This window comes from Nyctibius grandis (assembly GCF_013368605.1).
Source record: "Nyctibius grandis isolate bNycGra1 chromosome W unlocalized genomic scaffold, bNycGra1.pri SUPER_W_unloc_1, whole genome shotgun sequence".
NCBI classification, from domain to species: Eukaryota; Metazoa; Chordata; class Aves; order Nyctibiiformes; family Nyctibiidae; genus Nyctibius; species Nyctibius grandis.
Window position 1 is genome coordinate 7076022 of NW_027167472.1, and position 16528 is coordinate 7092549.

At 47.9% G+C, this 16528-nt stretch overlaps 1 long non-coding RNA gene across 1 annotated transcript; it reads right to left on the bottom strand.

Moving 5' to 3' along the window:
* Positions 1–7490: 7490 nt before the first annotated feature.
* Positions 7491–14642, bottom strand: LOC137677115 (uncharacterized). Its single transcript, XR_011050216.1, has 3 exons — positions 14489–14642; positions 9153–9298; positions 7491–7884 (listed from the first exon to the last, which is right to left on the bottom strand). It is a non-coding gene; the product is annotated as an uncharacterized lncRNA (long non-coding RNA).
* Positions 14643–16528: the final 1886 nt, after the last annotated feature.

The window sequence follows — 16528 nt, forward strand, 5'->3', positions numbered from 1 at the left end:
CACCCCTGGTTCACAGCTCCTTGGCACCTTCCTCGCCTTGTGCACTGGGAGGGAGTCAGTGCCCTCCCCAACGAGTTGCAAACAACTGCAGCCTCTCCTGCCCTGGGACACACCCAGTCACTGCTGACTCACCCAGGCACTGCTGAGTCTCTCCCCTCTGGCCAGGGACTAGTCCCTGCCCTCCAGGAGGCTCTTATCAACGGTAACAGGGGGTGGTGCCTCCGGCTACACCCCCTCCTCTCCTGATTCGTTGCCGGGAACCTCCGGGTCCGGGGTCAGAGGGAAGCAGCTCGGGGCTGATGCTCGCGGGGGGCTCAGGGGGGGCCCAGAGTACGAAAAACCGCCCGGTTAAGCCCGATGTCGCCCTCGCCCCCGCACTAACCTCAAGTCGCTGCCGCCGCTTTTCGCTGCTGCCGCCGCTGTCAGCCATTCTCGGGATGGCCAGATGGTGTTGCCTGTGGATAATGAATTTTGGACTCATTGCCAAACCCTTATATGAAGCTGTACAAGGGGAAGGAAACTTCCTTGTTTGCACTCAGGAGTGCAGAGATGCATTTGCAAAACTAAAACAGACTTTAATGAGTGCTCCAGCTCTGGGCTTCCCAAACTTAGAAAAACCATTTGAACTGTTTGTATCTGAAAGACTGCATATTGCCCTAGGAGTGTTGGCCCAGAGACTGGGATCATGGAAAAGACCTGTGGGGTACTTTTCAAAACAAGACAATGTCAGTAAAGGATGGCCAGCATGCCTCCGATTGGCTATGGTATTACTGATCCAAGAGGCCCAAAAACTGACACTCGGGCAAAAGCGAACTGTGTTTGTGCCTCATGCAGTTACAACTGTTATACAGCAAAAAGGAGGACACTGGCTGTCACCGAGCCGGATGCTGAAATATCAAGCCGTTCTTTCGGAACAAGACGATGTGGAGCTGAAAGTAACCAGCATCCTGAATCCAGCAACCTTTCTAACTACAGATCCTGGTAGGAAAGAATTAACACATGACTGCTTGCAAATGATGGAACAGGCGTACTCCATCAGAGACCTTTATCAGAAGTAACAAAAAGAGGAAAGAGTCCAGAAGACTATTGGCAAATAGACTTTTCCGAATTACTGTGGCAAAATGGGTATCAGTATCTTTTAGTAATGATAGATACTTTCACAGGCTGGCCGGAAGCTTTCCCTTGTCACACCAACAAGGCAAGAGAAGTAGCAAAAACATTACTTAAGGAAACAATACTGAGATTTGGGGCACCTATAGGACTATCTTCAGATAGGGGCCCACACGTCATAGCAGCAGCTGTTCAAAATTTGGCTAAAATGTTAGGGGTAAAATGGGATCTCCATACCCCATGGAGGCCTCAATCAAGTGGGAAAGTAGAAAGAATGAATCAAAGCCTAAAGAGACAGATGAGTAAAATTTGCCAAGAGGCTCAGATAAAGTGGCCAGATGCTTTACCCTCAGCTTTGCTATGAATACACATCCAGCCTAGAACTAAAGAAAAGGTTAGTCTTTTGAAATCATATATGGTAAACCCTATCGGGTAAAAAAAAAAAACAAAAAAAACAAAAAAAACCCCAGAAGTTAATCCTGAGATCATAGGGAAACATTATTACCTGAAAGAATATGTGGCAGGGGGGTTGGAACTAGATGATCTTTAAGGTCCCTTCCAACTGAAACCATTCTATGACATGATTCTATTCTATGACAATATGCTCTCTCTCTAGGAAAGGTTCTGTCCTCTCTTCACAGCTACGTCACTGTGAGCGCACCACTATTCCTGGACGTGCCTGTGCATCAATACCAACCTGGAGACCGGGCGTACCTGAGGATGTGGCCAGACGAACCGTTATAGGAGAAGTGGAAAGGACCTTTCCAGATTTTACGCACCACCTACACAGCTGAAGGAGTCACTCTGTGGATGCATCACAGCAAGATGAAACCAGCCTCATCACGAGAATGGACTGTCAAACAAGAAGGACTTTTACATTTAAGATTAACTCGGGGATCACAAAGTTCTGGGTTATATCTCTTGCAGTGATGTCAGGAAGTGCAGAAATTGATACAGACGGGGAGGCCCACACAGACATAGGTGAAAACTTAATTCTACTTTGATGATGATGGAACATTGCAAGAAACAAAATTTTTCAAAAGGAAATTGTAGACAGGAAATTCCGACCCCAGGTTACACGACATGGGTCATGTCAAATGGACACTGGACTATTCGACTACGATTAAGTACAGTAACTAGGTTTTAGGATTATTGACCCTATGTCCTACATGAAAAGAGAATCCAATCAAAGCCCCATACTGGGGATGAATTAAAAGAGATGCTAAAACAGAAGGAGACCCTGATACTTGGACAGGGCCTTCAGCAGCAACACAACTTGAATGGGGATTTCAAAGTTTTCTTTTACCAGGACTGATCGCTTTAGAAAATTGGATATTAATAGAAAATCTGACTTGGCAAGTAGAATCTTTGTCAAGAGCCACTCACAAGGGACTCCAAATTGTTAATAAACAGATCCAAGCCTAGGTGTGCATGATAGGAGGAGAGATCCCCCATGCACACAGCGCTGCAATAAACCAATGTCATCTTTCTAAACTATCATTTGGTTTAGAGAGTTTTCTTGGTTACTATTTTCCGGTGATATGGGGAACACCACTTGTGACCGGCCACCAACTGGATTTAAATCCATTCACCACAACTCTTGGGGCCTGGCCATCCAGACAGTTTTTTTACCCAGCGACCAGTAGGCCCATCCAAGCCCTGAGCAGTCCCTTTCTCCAGGAGATGGCCTGCTCCTGCGCCTTTAAGATTTCCTTCTTGAAGAGTGTCCAACCTTCCTGGACCCCTTTGCCCTTCAGGACTGCCTCCCAAGGGACTCTGTCAACCAGGCTCCTAAACAGGCCAAAGTCTGCCCTCCAGAAGTCCAAGGTAGCAGTTCTGCTGACCCCCTTCCTTACTTCTTCAAGAATGAAAAACTCTATCATTTCATGATCGCTACGCCCAAGGCAGCCTCCAAGCATCACATCACCCACAAGCCCTTCGCTGTTTGCAAACAACAGGTCCAGCGGGGCACTTTTGAATGTTTTCAGTTCTTGCTCTCGCTTCAACATTGGCATAAGAGCAGATACGGCACAGCTGCTGCAACCACTGTAACAGACACCGCAGTTGCCCTGGCACTTACAACTGGAATCGCAGATACTCAGACCCTGCCAGTCCCTGCAGCAGGCACCCCGATTACCCCAGAGGCTATTCAGATCTCTGCACTGGGCACTGCGATTACTCAACTCCAGGCAGCACTTGCTGCGATTACCCACACTTAGGCAACAAGGGCTGCAGCTAATCAGCCCCCAGTGATGGGTGGTGCAGCTAACCTAGGGGCTCAACCAGTGCTGCTATCAGTTGCCCCAGTATGAAAACCACAAAAAGAGCAGGTTGTGATGGGCTACCAGGGACATCACAGGAGGACGAGCCAGAGGTAACAACTCGATCCCTCTCCCTGAGTGAGATGTGACATATATGTAGAGATTACAGCCGTCATGAAGGCGAGCAACTTGTTACTTGGCTGCTTGGATAACAGAGCTGATGGTCTCAAGTTACATGGTAGAGAAGCCAAGCAGCTGGGACCAATGGCTAGAGAAGTGGGTATTGATAGGAGTCTTGCAAGTGTTGCAGAGCCCCTCACTCTCTGGTGGCAACTCCTGCAAAGCGTGAAGAACAGGTATCCCTTTAGGGATGACGTCATATACCACCCAGGCAAGTGGACAACCATTGAGAGAGGGGTTAAGAATCTGAGGGAAATAGCTGTGCGGGAGCTGATTTTTTGCAGACGTGGATGACCCACGGATACCACTAGATCCAGATGCACTCAGAGTTACCGGACCCATGTGGCACAAGTGGGTACACGAGGAGAAGAAAAACAACTCCACACAATCCAATGTGAATCAAAGTGAAGACCCTTTATTAAGCATAGGCTGTCCATTTTATACATTTGTACTTTCCCTGGCTGTAAGCATGTGCATTGCTATTGGTTAATATTACTAAACATACTCTTCTTTGATCACAGAATCACAGAATCACAGAATGTTAGGGATTGGAAGGGACCTCGAAAGATCATCTAGTCCAATCCCCCTGCCGGAGCAGGATTGCCTAGACCATATCACACAGGAACGTGTCCAGGCGGGTTTTGAATGTCTCCAGAGAAGGAGACTCCACAACAGATGTGTTGATTGGTTACTGCTCTGCCACTGGTCCTTTCTTGATTGGCTCCATCAGTTCCTGTTTCTTCTCCTCTGTGTTTGGCTCCCCTCGGCTACTCCCTCAATTCTTGTTTGCTCAACTGCTGGTTTTCCTCATCTCTTCTCTCCAAGGTCGGCTTATTGACACTAACTACATGACTCTTGTCACGCAGCTAGGCCCTCACTCCATACTTTCATACTTCTGGCTCATTACATGACCATTCTCCTCCAAAAACCCCTCTACAATTCCCCCTTTCTTTTCTTGAGCCAGAAAGGCCGTGTTTATCATCTGCTGCAGGGCCCTTTGCAAGCAGGAGACTCAACACGGCAATACGAGCATGATAATATAAATCACAAACAATCCCATTAATAGCATTTTAATCAATCCGACCAGCCACCCTCCAATTCCCAGATTACCCAACCAGTCATCCAGGAACCCATGCTGTTCCCGTATTTTCTGTGTGGCATCCGTGAGCTCTTTGATCTGCTTGTGAATTGACTTGGAGTGATCGTTCAGATCCATGCAACACATCCCATCAAAATCCTGACATCCATGACCAAGTGCTAATAATAAAAAGTCTATAGCAGCTCTATTTTGTAAGGTAGCATGTCAGGTACTATCTACATCATTGGCTAATGCTTCTAAAATTCTAGAAGTCTGATCAGCTCTTTTTGCAACCCAGCAAGCTAAATTTTGCTTGGCCTTACGTAGGTTAGTATGACTTTTTGCGTAGGCATTAGGAGACTTAATTTGCTTATCGTACATGAATCTCCCACCTTCCTATTGGGCAAACTTGGCCAAGCCCTATCCCCACAAATTAGGAATAAACCCTTTGGTAATTTTTGCTTTCAGATTCGTTTAAGGGGACCCCCACTAGACATGTATGAAAGGGTTGTTCAGGCTGAGCTAAGGAGGCACAAAACTGCATCTGGTTCAGGCTCCTCAACAGAGTCACCCAAATGTTGTGACTCCCTTCCCAAGGTGTCGGCGGAAGGACTATTGGTTGATGTCCTCTTGTCAGCTCCAGGATCCAAAGCAGGCTTAACACACCTGGTGGGAAACCACCGCGGCCCTGCATCTGTGGAGACACAAGCATACCCACGTCCCCAGGTAATTAAATCCCACGGGCCTGTCCACTTTCCCATTTGCAGGTCTCGTGCTAAAACCTCTGCCCTGACAAGAGGATCGCCTCCCTGCAAAGACAAAAAATGAGAGATAATTACAGGACACTCTTTCCCGGCTGGCACAGTTAAATGATTCAATGTGTACACAGCCTTCCATAGGCGAGCGTGTGGGGTCTCAGAGCTCATTCCCCCTTTTTGTTTTTCGAGAAGTTGCTTCTTCCGAGCTCAAGATCAGAGCATCCCAGCAGGTAGGAAGTCAAGGAAGGGTACCAGGAGACCTGCATGGTTAAACAGGGAACTGCTGGGCAAACTCAAGTGGAAGAAGAGGGTGTACAGATCATGGAAGGAGGGGCTGGCCACTTGGGAGGAATATAAGTCTGTTGTCAGAGGATGTAGGGAGGCAACTAGGAAAGCTAAGGCCTCCTTGGAATTAAACCTTGCAAGAGAGGTCAAGGACAACAGAAAGGGCTTCTTCAAATACATTGCAGGTAAAACCAACACTAGAGGCAATGTAGGCCCACTGGTGAATGAGGTGGGGGCCCTGGAGACAGAGGATAAAAAGAAGGCGGAGTTACTGAATGTCTTCTTTACCTCTGTCTATACTGCTGGAGGCTGTCCTGAGGAGCCCCGGACCCCTGAGGCCCCAGAAGAAGTCAGGATAGAGGAGGAATCTCTCTTGGTAGATGAGGGCTGGGTCAGGGACCAATTAAGCAATCTGGACGTCCATAAATCCATGGGCCCTGATGGGATGCACCCGCGGGTGCTGAGGGAGCTGGCGGAAGTCATTGCTAGGCCACTCTCCATCATCTTTGCTAAGTCGTGGGCAACGGGAGAGGTGCCTGAGGACTGGAGAAAAGAGAATGTCACTCCAGTCTTCAAAAAGGGCAAGAAGGAGGACCCGGGTAACTATAGACCGGTCAGCCTCACCTCCATCCCCGGAAAGGTGATGGAACAACTTGTTCTTGGTGCTGTCTCTAGGCACATCAAGGATAGGAGGATCATTAGGGGCACTCAGCATGGCTTCACCAACGGGAAGTCATGCTTAACCAACTTGATAGCCTTTTATGAGGACGTAACCCGGTGGACAGACGATGGTAAAGCTGTGGATGTGGTCTATCTCGATTTCAGTAAAGCGTTTGACACGGTCTCCCACAGCATCCTCGCAGCTAAACTGAGGAAGTGTGGTCTGGATGATCGGGTAGTGAGGTGGATTGTGAACTGGCTGAAGGAAAGAAGCCAGAGAGTGGTGGTCAATGGGACAGAGTCCAGCTGGAGGCCTGTGTCTAGCGGAGTCCCTCAAGGGTCGGTACTGGGACCAGTACTATTCAATATATTCATTAATGACTTGGATGAGGGAATAGAGTGCACTGTCAGCAAGTTCGCTGATGACACAAAACTGGGAGGAGTGGCTGACACAACGGAAGGCTGCGCAGCCATTCAGAGAGACCTGGACAGGCTGGAGAGTTGGGCGGGGAGAAATTTAATGAAATATAACAAGGGCAAGTGTAGAGTCCTGCATCTGGGCAAGAACAACCCCATGTATGAGTACAAGTTGGGGACAGACCTGTTGGAGAGCAGCGGAGGGGAAAGGGACCTGGGGGTCCTAGTGGACAACAGGATGACCATGAGCCAGCAGTGTGCCCTTGTGGCCAAGAAGGCCAATGGCATCCTGGGGTGTATTAGAAGGGGTGTGGTTAGCAGGTCGAGAGAGGTTCTCCTCCCCCTCTACTCTGCCCTGGTGAGGCCGCATCTGGAATATTGTGTCCAGTTCTGGGCCCCTCAGTTCAAGAAGGACAGGGAACTGCTAGAGAGAGTCCAGCGCAGAGCCACGAAGATGATTAAGGGAGTGGAACATCTCCCTTATGAGGAGAGGCTGAGGGAGCTGGGTCTCTTTAGCTTAGAGAAGAGGAGACTGAGGGGTGACCTCATTAATGTTTATAAATATGTAAAGGGCAAGTGTCATGAGGATGGAGCCAGGCTCTTCTCAGTGACATCCCTTGACAGGACAAGGGGCAATGGGTGCAAGCTGGAACACAGGAGGTTCCATGAGGAGAAGGAACACGCCTCCACAAAATCCAATGTGAATCAAAGTGAAGACATTTATTAAGCATAAGCTGTCCCTTTTATACATTTTGTACTTTCCCTGGCTGTAAGCATGTGCATTGCTATTCGTTAATATTACTAAACATACTCTTCTTTGATGTGTTGATTGGTCACTGCTCTGCCACTGGTCCTTCCTTAATTGGCTCCATCAGTTCTTGTTTCTTCTCCTCCGTGTTCGGCTCCCACCGGCTACTCCCTCAATTCTTGTTTGCTCAGCTGCTGTTTTTCCTCATCTCTCGAAGGTCGGCTTGTTGACACTAGCTACATGAATCTTCTCACGCAGCTAGGCCTTCACTCCATACTCTCATACTTCTGGCTCATTACATGACCATTCTGCTCCAAAAACCCCTCTACAATTCCCCCTTTCTTTTCTTGAGCCAGAAAGGCCGTGTTTATTGTCCGCTGCAGGGCCCTTTGCAAGCAGGAGAATAAACACGGTAATACAAGGATGATAATACAAATCACAAACAATCCCATCAATAGCATTTTAATCAATCCGACCAGCCACCCTCCAATTCCCAAATTACCCAACCAGTCATCCAGGAACCCATGCTGTTCCCGTATTTTCTGTGTGGCATCCATGAGCTCTTTGATCTGCTTATGAATTGACCTGGAATGATCGTTCAGATCCATGCAACACATCCCATCAAACTCCTGACATCCGTGACCGTGCACTAATAATAAAAAATCTATAGCAGCTCTATTTTGTAAGGTAGCATGTCGGATACTATCTACATCATTGGCTAATGTTCCTAAAATTCTAGAAGTTTGATCAGCTCTTTTTGCAACCCAGCAAGCTAAATTTCGCAATTGTGTTAGTCCTTGTGCAGCAGCCACACCCGGTGCAAAAATAGAAGAAAGAACTACTTTGGTCCTAGACCATAGTTCTACCTCATCTTTACATTCTTTCCCTAAGGTAGTGACACTTCTTTTAATCTTGTGTAGGTTAGTGTGGTTTAATATGACCTTTCGTGTAGGCATTAGTAAGCTTAATTTACCTATGGTACACGGACCTCCCAGTTTTTTACTGGGCAGCCCTGGCCAAGCCCTATCTCCACAAATTAGGAATAAACCTTCTGGTAATTTTCTAGGCATGGCCAAATCCGGTGCTGGCTCTGTTCGACTGCGCCCTACGTTTGCACACCAGATAGATTCATTTTGCCACAATGGATTACTGGGTGTGACATTTTGTAATCTCTTTATGTCGTTCTGATAAATGTTTGATCCCTCTGTGTAATTGAAAAACACACAAGATTCTGCCTCTAAAGTTCCTAGGATGTCAAGTTCTTGGGGCTCTAAGGGACTGAGAGGCAAGCTATCGTCCCATAAATCCCAATGTTCGCCACATTTCATTGCATTCTCACAGAGGCTCTGTTTCAGCACATTCAACCCTGCCACTATCTCCTTACTTTCAGATCTGTTTAAGGGGACCCCCACTAGAAATGTATGAAAGGGTTGTTCAGGCTGAGCTAAGGAGGCACAAAACTGCGTCTGGTTCAAGCTCCACATCAGAGTCACCCAAACGTTGTGACTCCCCTTCCATGGTGTAGGTGGAAGGACTATCGGTTGATGACCTTTTGTCAGGTCCAGGATCCAAAGCAGGCTTAACACAGAAAAAACAACCCCTTGCTTCATCATGACTGCGCCTTTTGCTCCCTTTTCTATACCTCCCACGCAAACCTTTTTTCACACTTCCCGCAGTCAGGGCACTGGATCTCTCGAGAGGTCAGTGTTCCGAGGCAGATCCTGAGTTGGCTCCTGTAGTTCAGGTTGTTTTTGTAGCCACGGCTTCACCCACTTAGCTGGTACCCATTTGGCTCCTGTATCTGTAACGACACATGCATACCCTCGACCCAACGTTATTAATTTCATTGGACCTTCCCACACACCAGTCACCCCATTTTTTACCATCACTTTGGCTTGTTCCTGTTCTTTCTGAAAAGCCTCCATACCTCCCTTTAACCCTGTACCATGTTTTACTGCTGGAGGTACAGAGTAGTCCTGTGGCAAGCGTAAAAAGTTTAGTACATAAAGCGCTTTACACAACCTGTCAGGAGGAGATAGCCCTGGCTCTCCCCCTTTTTGTTTTTGTAAAAGGTGTTTCAGAGTTTGATTCATGCGCTCCACAATAGCTTGTCCCATTGGTGAATGTGGGACACCTGTTATATGTGTTATACCCCACAGCTGGAAAAAGTCCTGTGTGGCGCGTGCCACATAGCCTGGGCCATTGTCCGTTTTAATCGTCTGTGGAATGCCCAGGGCTGCAATAGCAGAACGCCTGTGTCGTTGAACGTGTTTGCTGGATTCGCCTGTTTGTGCTGTAGCCCAGGTAGCAAGGGAGAAACAGTCAACACTCACGTGGACATATTTCAGCCGTCCAAATTCGGGGATGTGTGTTACATCCATTTGCCATATCTCCAACGGTCCAGTACCGCGGGGGTTGACACCAGGTGCTAAACCACCCCCAAGATGTTGACAGTCTGGACAGGACTGGACTATCCCACGTGCATCTGCACTGCGTAGCCCAAACTGACGCCGCAGTACCTTAGCAGATTGATGGAAAAAGGCATGAGATCGTTGTGCTTGAGCGAAGCGATCAATTGAAGGCGCAGCCCAGGCAGGTGCGACAAGTTTGTCTGCCCGAGCATTGCCTTCAGCTAAGCCTTCCAGGAGTCCTGTGTGACTACGGATATGTGTGATGAAATATGGATGCAGTCGCTCTGTCAGCAAAAGCCATAATTCATGAAAAAGTTGGTATAGTTGTTCATTAGCTATCTCTTTGAGCAGAGCACGCTCCATCCTCTGGACAATCCCTACGACATATAAAGAGTCACATACCACATTAACAGGTGCTGTGTTCCATCGCCTGAAGACCTCCACCACAGCTCGCAATTCTAATTGTTGTGTAGACCCTTGAATGTCAGATAAAATTACATCATGCCACTTCCCATTGTCTAACCATGTTAGTGCTGCTTTTTGAGCTTTGCCTCCAGCATCTGTAAAAACGGTGACACCACTGACCGGACGTTCTGACCTTTTTGGTAATTCTTCCCATTGACCCAATTGCAGCACGGAGAAGTATTTGTGAGGGGGTAGATGTGCCTTCAACTCGCCCCTATAATCCAATAACGCAACTTGTAATGGTATGGAATTTTGTAATGCCCATTGTAGATACTCTGCAACCAGTGGAATAACCAAAAAAGCAGGTTCGACGCCTGCTATCTCTACAACCCTCTGCCTTCCTTTCATTACAAGTTGTGCTATGGCCTCTACTTTCGTAGTGATGGTACGTTTTGGTTGCATAGGCAAAAAGATCCATTCCAGCACATGTAGAGGATCCTTGTCAGTCACCCACTGCATAATTAATGCCAGGGGGTGGCGATCGTGATTGATAACCAATACTCCAATACTGTAATCTGGGTCCCAACGGTGAGTGTATGCCATAGCTATTTTGGTACTCAGGTGTTTCAATGCCTGCTCAGCTTCCTGTGTCAATGTGCGGGGGGCATCTGCACCGCCTCCTCCCTTTAGCAATTGCATCAAAGGTGCCAATTCAGCATTGGTGAGACCACACAGGGTTCGCACCCAATTGAGGTCTCCCAACAGTTTTTGTACATCATTTAAAGTACTGATATTCACACGAATTTCTAGTTTTTGGGGTCTAACAGTTGTTTTGGTAATTTCCCACCCCAGGTACTTCCAGTTTTCCTCCTGTTGTACCTTTTCTGGGGCTATTTGCAATCCACCTTTTGCTAGTTCAGTCTGCAGTGTATTAATCAGTTGTTTTTTATCCAATTGTTTCCCTGCTATTAGAATGTCATCCATATAATGGTATATAATCAAATTTGGAAAATTCCTTCGCACAGGAGCAAGTGCCCAGGCCACATACATTTGACACATTGTCGGTGAATTTTTCATTCCCTGTGGTAACACAACCCAATGATAGCGTTTCATAGGTGCAGCTTTGTTCACTGATGGCACCGAAAAAGCAAATTTCTGATAGTCATCAGGGTGCAAAGGGATGGTGAAGAAACAATCTTTTAAGTCAATGATTAAAATGTCCCAGTCTTTAGGGATCATATTGGGGGATGGGAGCCCTGGTTGTAGGGTTCCCATATCATCCATGACCTCATTGATTTTTCGAAGGTCATGTAACAAACGCCATTTGCCACTTTTTTTCGGAATAGTAAATATTGGGGTGTTCCATGGGCTTGTTGTGGGCTCAATATGACCTTTTTCCAGTTGCTCCTGTACCAAGCTTTCAAGGTGGGCGATTTTTTCTGCAGACAGCGGCCATTGATCAACCCAAACTGGGGTTTCTGTTTTCCAGGTTAGTTTTAGGATTGGTCGCCCTTCATCAATGGCCGCCTCTAAAAACCCTCACTGTTAGTTACCAAGCGTGCCCCTAATTGACTTAATGCATCTCTCCCCAGTAAACAAATGGGGACAGGCATCACATATGGTCTTACTGTACAGGTACTCCCATCCTGCAATTTGCAACAAATCACATTTGTACTGATTTTAGTGGTCTGTATTCCCCCGACCCCCAAAATGGGCGTAGGGGGGATCTCCAATGGCCACGAATGAGGCCACGCTGCTTGACTGATTATTGTAACGTCTGCTCCAGTATCAATCAGCATAATTACCACGCAAGTTTTCCCACCAGGTTCTTTTAGTGTTACCCGTTCTGTTGGTTTTGCCTTGCTGATATCCATTGCCAGATAAATGTCAGCCTGGCCTGTTGATCCAAAACCCCCAGCCCCTCTTATCTGATTCCCAGCTGTGGGCACAGCTGATTTAAAGGGGACCAGTTGTCCAATTTTTTCTCCTTTGGGTATATGAATTGGTGGCAGGGGGGTCCATACCATAATAGATATGACCCCTGTAAAATCGGCATCGATTATACCGGGTAAAACGAAAAGACCTTTTCGGGTCGTAGAGGATCGCCCGATAAGTAAGGCACTCAACCCATGACCCAATGGGCCTTTCATATCGGTGGGTATACATTGTACTTGCGGGTCTATCAGAGTCACCTCTACTGCTGTGGCAATGTCCACCCCAGCACTCCCTCTTGTGGCGGCGGCGACGCCATCCAGGCAGCCCGGGTGGAAGACCTGTTTTGTGTCATCGCGCTGGGTCTCCTCGCGCTCGCCCCCCCCGTTTCCCAGCCGAGTTCCCTGCTTAGTGAATCTAGATCGGCATTCATCTGCACGGTGACCGTATTTCCGGCAGCGATTGCAGGTCCCTGCAAACTCGTGACTTTTTACTCGGCATTGAGCCTTAAGGTGTCCCGGTTTGCCACAGTTGTAACATTTTGGTCCCTGATGGCCTCTCCCTGATCGTACTAGAGGTTTCACCGCAGCCGCAAAGGCTGACGCCATGTATCCCGCTGTTTCTTCTGTTGTTCCTACGCGCTCACACGCATCCATCATTTCTGCCAGGCTAGAATTTTTGGATAATGTCTGTAAAATGCGCTTACAAGTAGGATTAGCATTGTCGACTGCCAACGACATTAGCAACGCCTCTCGAGCTACATCGGTCAGTGATGCCCTTTCCAATGCTTCACGCAATCTTTCTAAAAATGTCATATAAGGCTCAGATGGACCTTGCCTTATTTTTGTATAGGCAGGAATTACTTTCCCATCTTCTGGGAGGGTTTTAAAAGCCTCTCGGGCTAAGGTGGCAGTAAGTGCCAAGGCTTCTGGTCTAAGTCGTGCCTGTCGTTGTGGATCACTAAACTGCCCTTCTCCCACCAGTTGGTCAAATGTTATCCCTAAAAGAGGATCATTATCTCCCCTCCCCAGGTTTTCCACCGCTGCAGCCTGTGCTGCGTCATGCCACCTCGTCCGCCACAAGAGTTCCTGCATCGGGGTTAAAATCATCGCCATCAATTGCTTAAAATCAAAAGGTGTTAAAAGCGTAGACATAAAGATACTATTTATAAATGCTTGGGTATAAGGTGCATGCAACCCATTTTGTTGTACCGCTTTCCGTGCCTCCTTAACAATCTCCCACTGTAATCCTACCCAGTGCGGTGGTTCTCTCCGATTTCCCAAAATAACTGGGAAAGCTGTGGGCAGAATCTCCCCCTCCACTAGCGCATTCCGTATAACTCCTCGCCACCGTAATCGCGGATCGTCTCCTCCCCCGTCCCCCATGACAGAGTGCATACCAACATTCCCATCCATATTTCTCATGCGGCTAGTCCCAGCCGCCTCAGCACCCCCCCCGGCCCCCCTGGCCCCCCTGCGTAGGCGTTCCCTTTCTTCTTCTCTCCTCTGCTCCTCCTTATGCTGTCGCTCAGTTAAGGTCGTCTGTCTTTCCAGGTCTTGTAATTTTGCTAACAATTTTTCCGCCCAAGCCACCGGATCCTTAAATTTCCCTGGACCGCCGGCAGGCGATGGGGGAGACGACGGGGGCAGAGGGGGATATTCGTATTCGGCGCGATTTGCGAGATTGGCGGCTCGCGGAGGCTTGAAGGGTGGGGGGGTGGGCTCGGGCTGATGCTCATCAACCTCCATTTCCTCCGGTTTAGGGGGCTCCCCTGTTGGTTTAGGGGGTATTTCAATTTTCTCCTGCTCTTCTGGTGGTGCGGAGGGGTTTGAAAAAACCGGTATTGGCGGCTGACCAAAAACACGAAGACCTCTCGCCCCAGGGTTAACCTCTGTTGGACGCAGAGCCGTAAAAGCCCCTGCTGCAACAGCCCTCTCTGCTTTCATTTCTTGAAGAGCAGTAAGAACAGCCCTCCATGCAGTTGCCAGTTCTATTGCCTCCTTTTCCCCACTGCTTATCGCTTCCCATAAACCCTTTCCAATATCTTCCCAAGTGTCCACCTTAAAAGCGCTCTGGGGGTCCTAAGGGAACCCATGCTCTCGACACCAAACTAACAGTCTCCGGAGCAAATGCTCATCATGTTTCACTCCTCTCTTAGAGAGGATATGTAGGAGAAGCCTTACTATCGCACTTTCTTCTTCAGAAATATTTTGGCCCATCTCCTTTTTCCCCCGGCTGCTCACCTCACTAAGTGTCCCGTTGCAACGTTCTTTTCTTTTCTTGCGAGTCGTCCTCCGTCTCGCCCCGGTCTTCAGACCTGCTGAGCCGTACTCCAGCCGGTGTACCTCCTTCTGGGCTATTCCCCGAACTTGCCGTCGATCAGCATCTCATCAGGGTCACCATCTGAGGAGAAGGAACACGCCTCCACAAAATCCAATGTGAATCAAAGTGAAGACATTTATTAAGCATAAGCTGTCCCTTTTATACATTTTGTACTTTCCCTGGCTGTAAGCATGTGCATTGCTATTCGTTAATATTACTAAACATACTCTTCTTTGATGTGTTGATTGGTCACTGCTCTGCCACTGGTCCTTCCTTAATTGGCTCCATCAGTTCTTGTTTCTTCTCCTCCGTGTTCGGCTCCCACCGGCTACTCCCTCAATTCTTGTTTGCTCAGCTGCTGTTTTTCCTCATCTCTCGAAGGTCGGCTTGTTGACACTAGCTACATGAATCTTCTCACGCAGCTAGGCCTTCACTCCATACTCTCATACTTCTGGCTCATTACATGACCATTCTGCTCCAAAAACCCCTCTACAGTTCCACATAAATATGAGGAAAAACTTCTTTATGGTGAGGGTGACCGAACACTGGAACAGGCTGCCCAGAGAGGTTGTGGAGTCTCCTTCTCTGGAGACATTCAAAACCCGCCTGGACGCGTTCCTGTGTGATATGGTCTAGGCAATCCTGCTCCGGCAGGGGGATTGGACTAGATGATCTTTCGAGGTCCCTTCCAATCCCTAACATTCTGTGATTCTGTGATTCTGTGATTCAGAGTGTGGTGCACTCGTTCCACAATGGTCTGGCCTGTAGTATGTGTGTTATGTCCATTTGCCACAGGTCCAAGGCTTGGCAGCCACGCGGGTTAACCCCACGTGGAAACACCAGTCCAGGTCCTAGGCGTTGACACTCCGGACAAGCGGCGGTGATAGATTTCGCATCTGCAAATGAGATCTTGAATTGACGGACTAATGCCCAAGCCCCTGGTGAAAAAACTGGTGAGACAGAAACGCTTGACAAACTAGGTCTGGCACTGGAGGGGTCCAAGCGGGGGCTGCGAGGGCGTCGGCACGCGCGTTCCCTTCACATATGAATCCTGGCAGACCGGTGTGGCTGCGAATATGCAAGATATAATACCTATGCATACGTCGGTTCACTACAGTCCATAGCATTTTTAGCAAAAAAAATAATTGTTCTGAGTTTACCTCTTTGAGCAGCGCACGATCAACACGCTGCGCAATGTCTGCTACACAAGCAGAGTCCGTAACAATGTTTACAGCACAATGAGAAAATGTTCTAAAAGCAACAATGGCAGCACTAAGTTCAACCAATTGAGGTGATCCCTGTACTAAATGCACCAATTCCTGCCATTGCCTTCCGTCATACCAGGTAACTACTGCTTTTTCCGATTTTCCAGAGCCGTCAGTAAAGACCGTGGGGCCTTGTACTGGGCTATCCGCTGCCAGCGGCTTTTGAATCACTTGTAACTCTGAATGAGCTTGTAATAATTTGTGACTGGGAAGATGATAAGATACCTGCCCTTCAAATCCTTCCAGGGCCAATTGAAATGGTGAACTGTTTGCCATACACCAGCTTACATAATCGCGTTCAATGGGAATTATCAGTTGACTGGGCTCTCGGCCTGTGAGTTGAACGCATCGTGTGCGTCCTGTCGTGATTATTTTCGATATCAGCTCAATCCGAGTGCTCACTGTTTTTCGTGGCTGAACGGATAAAACCAGCCACTCTAGAACGTGTAGCGGATCCTGCCAGCGCTCATTCCACTGGCCCAGTAATCCCATGGGATGATGGTTGGCAATGGCTACGTATAAACTTACTGGTGTCTCTAAATCCACACGATGTACCTTTTTCTGCCACATACCATTGGCATATTGTGGGATTGTTTTTCATGCCTTGCGGTAATACCGTCCACTAATATCGTTGACAAGGCACCATGTTGTTCCTACTAGGTATTGAAAAAGCAAATTAGCATTTGTCAGTTTCAT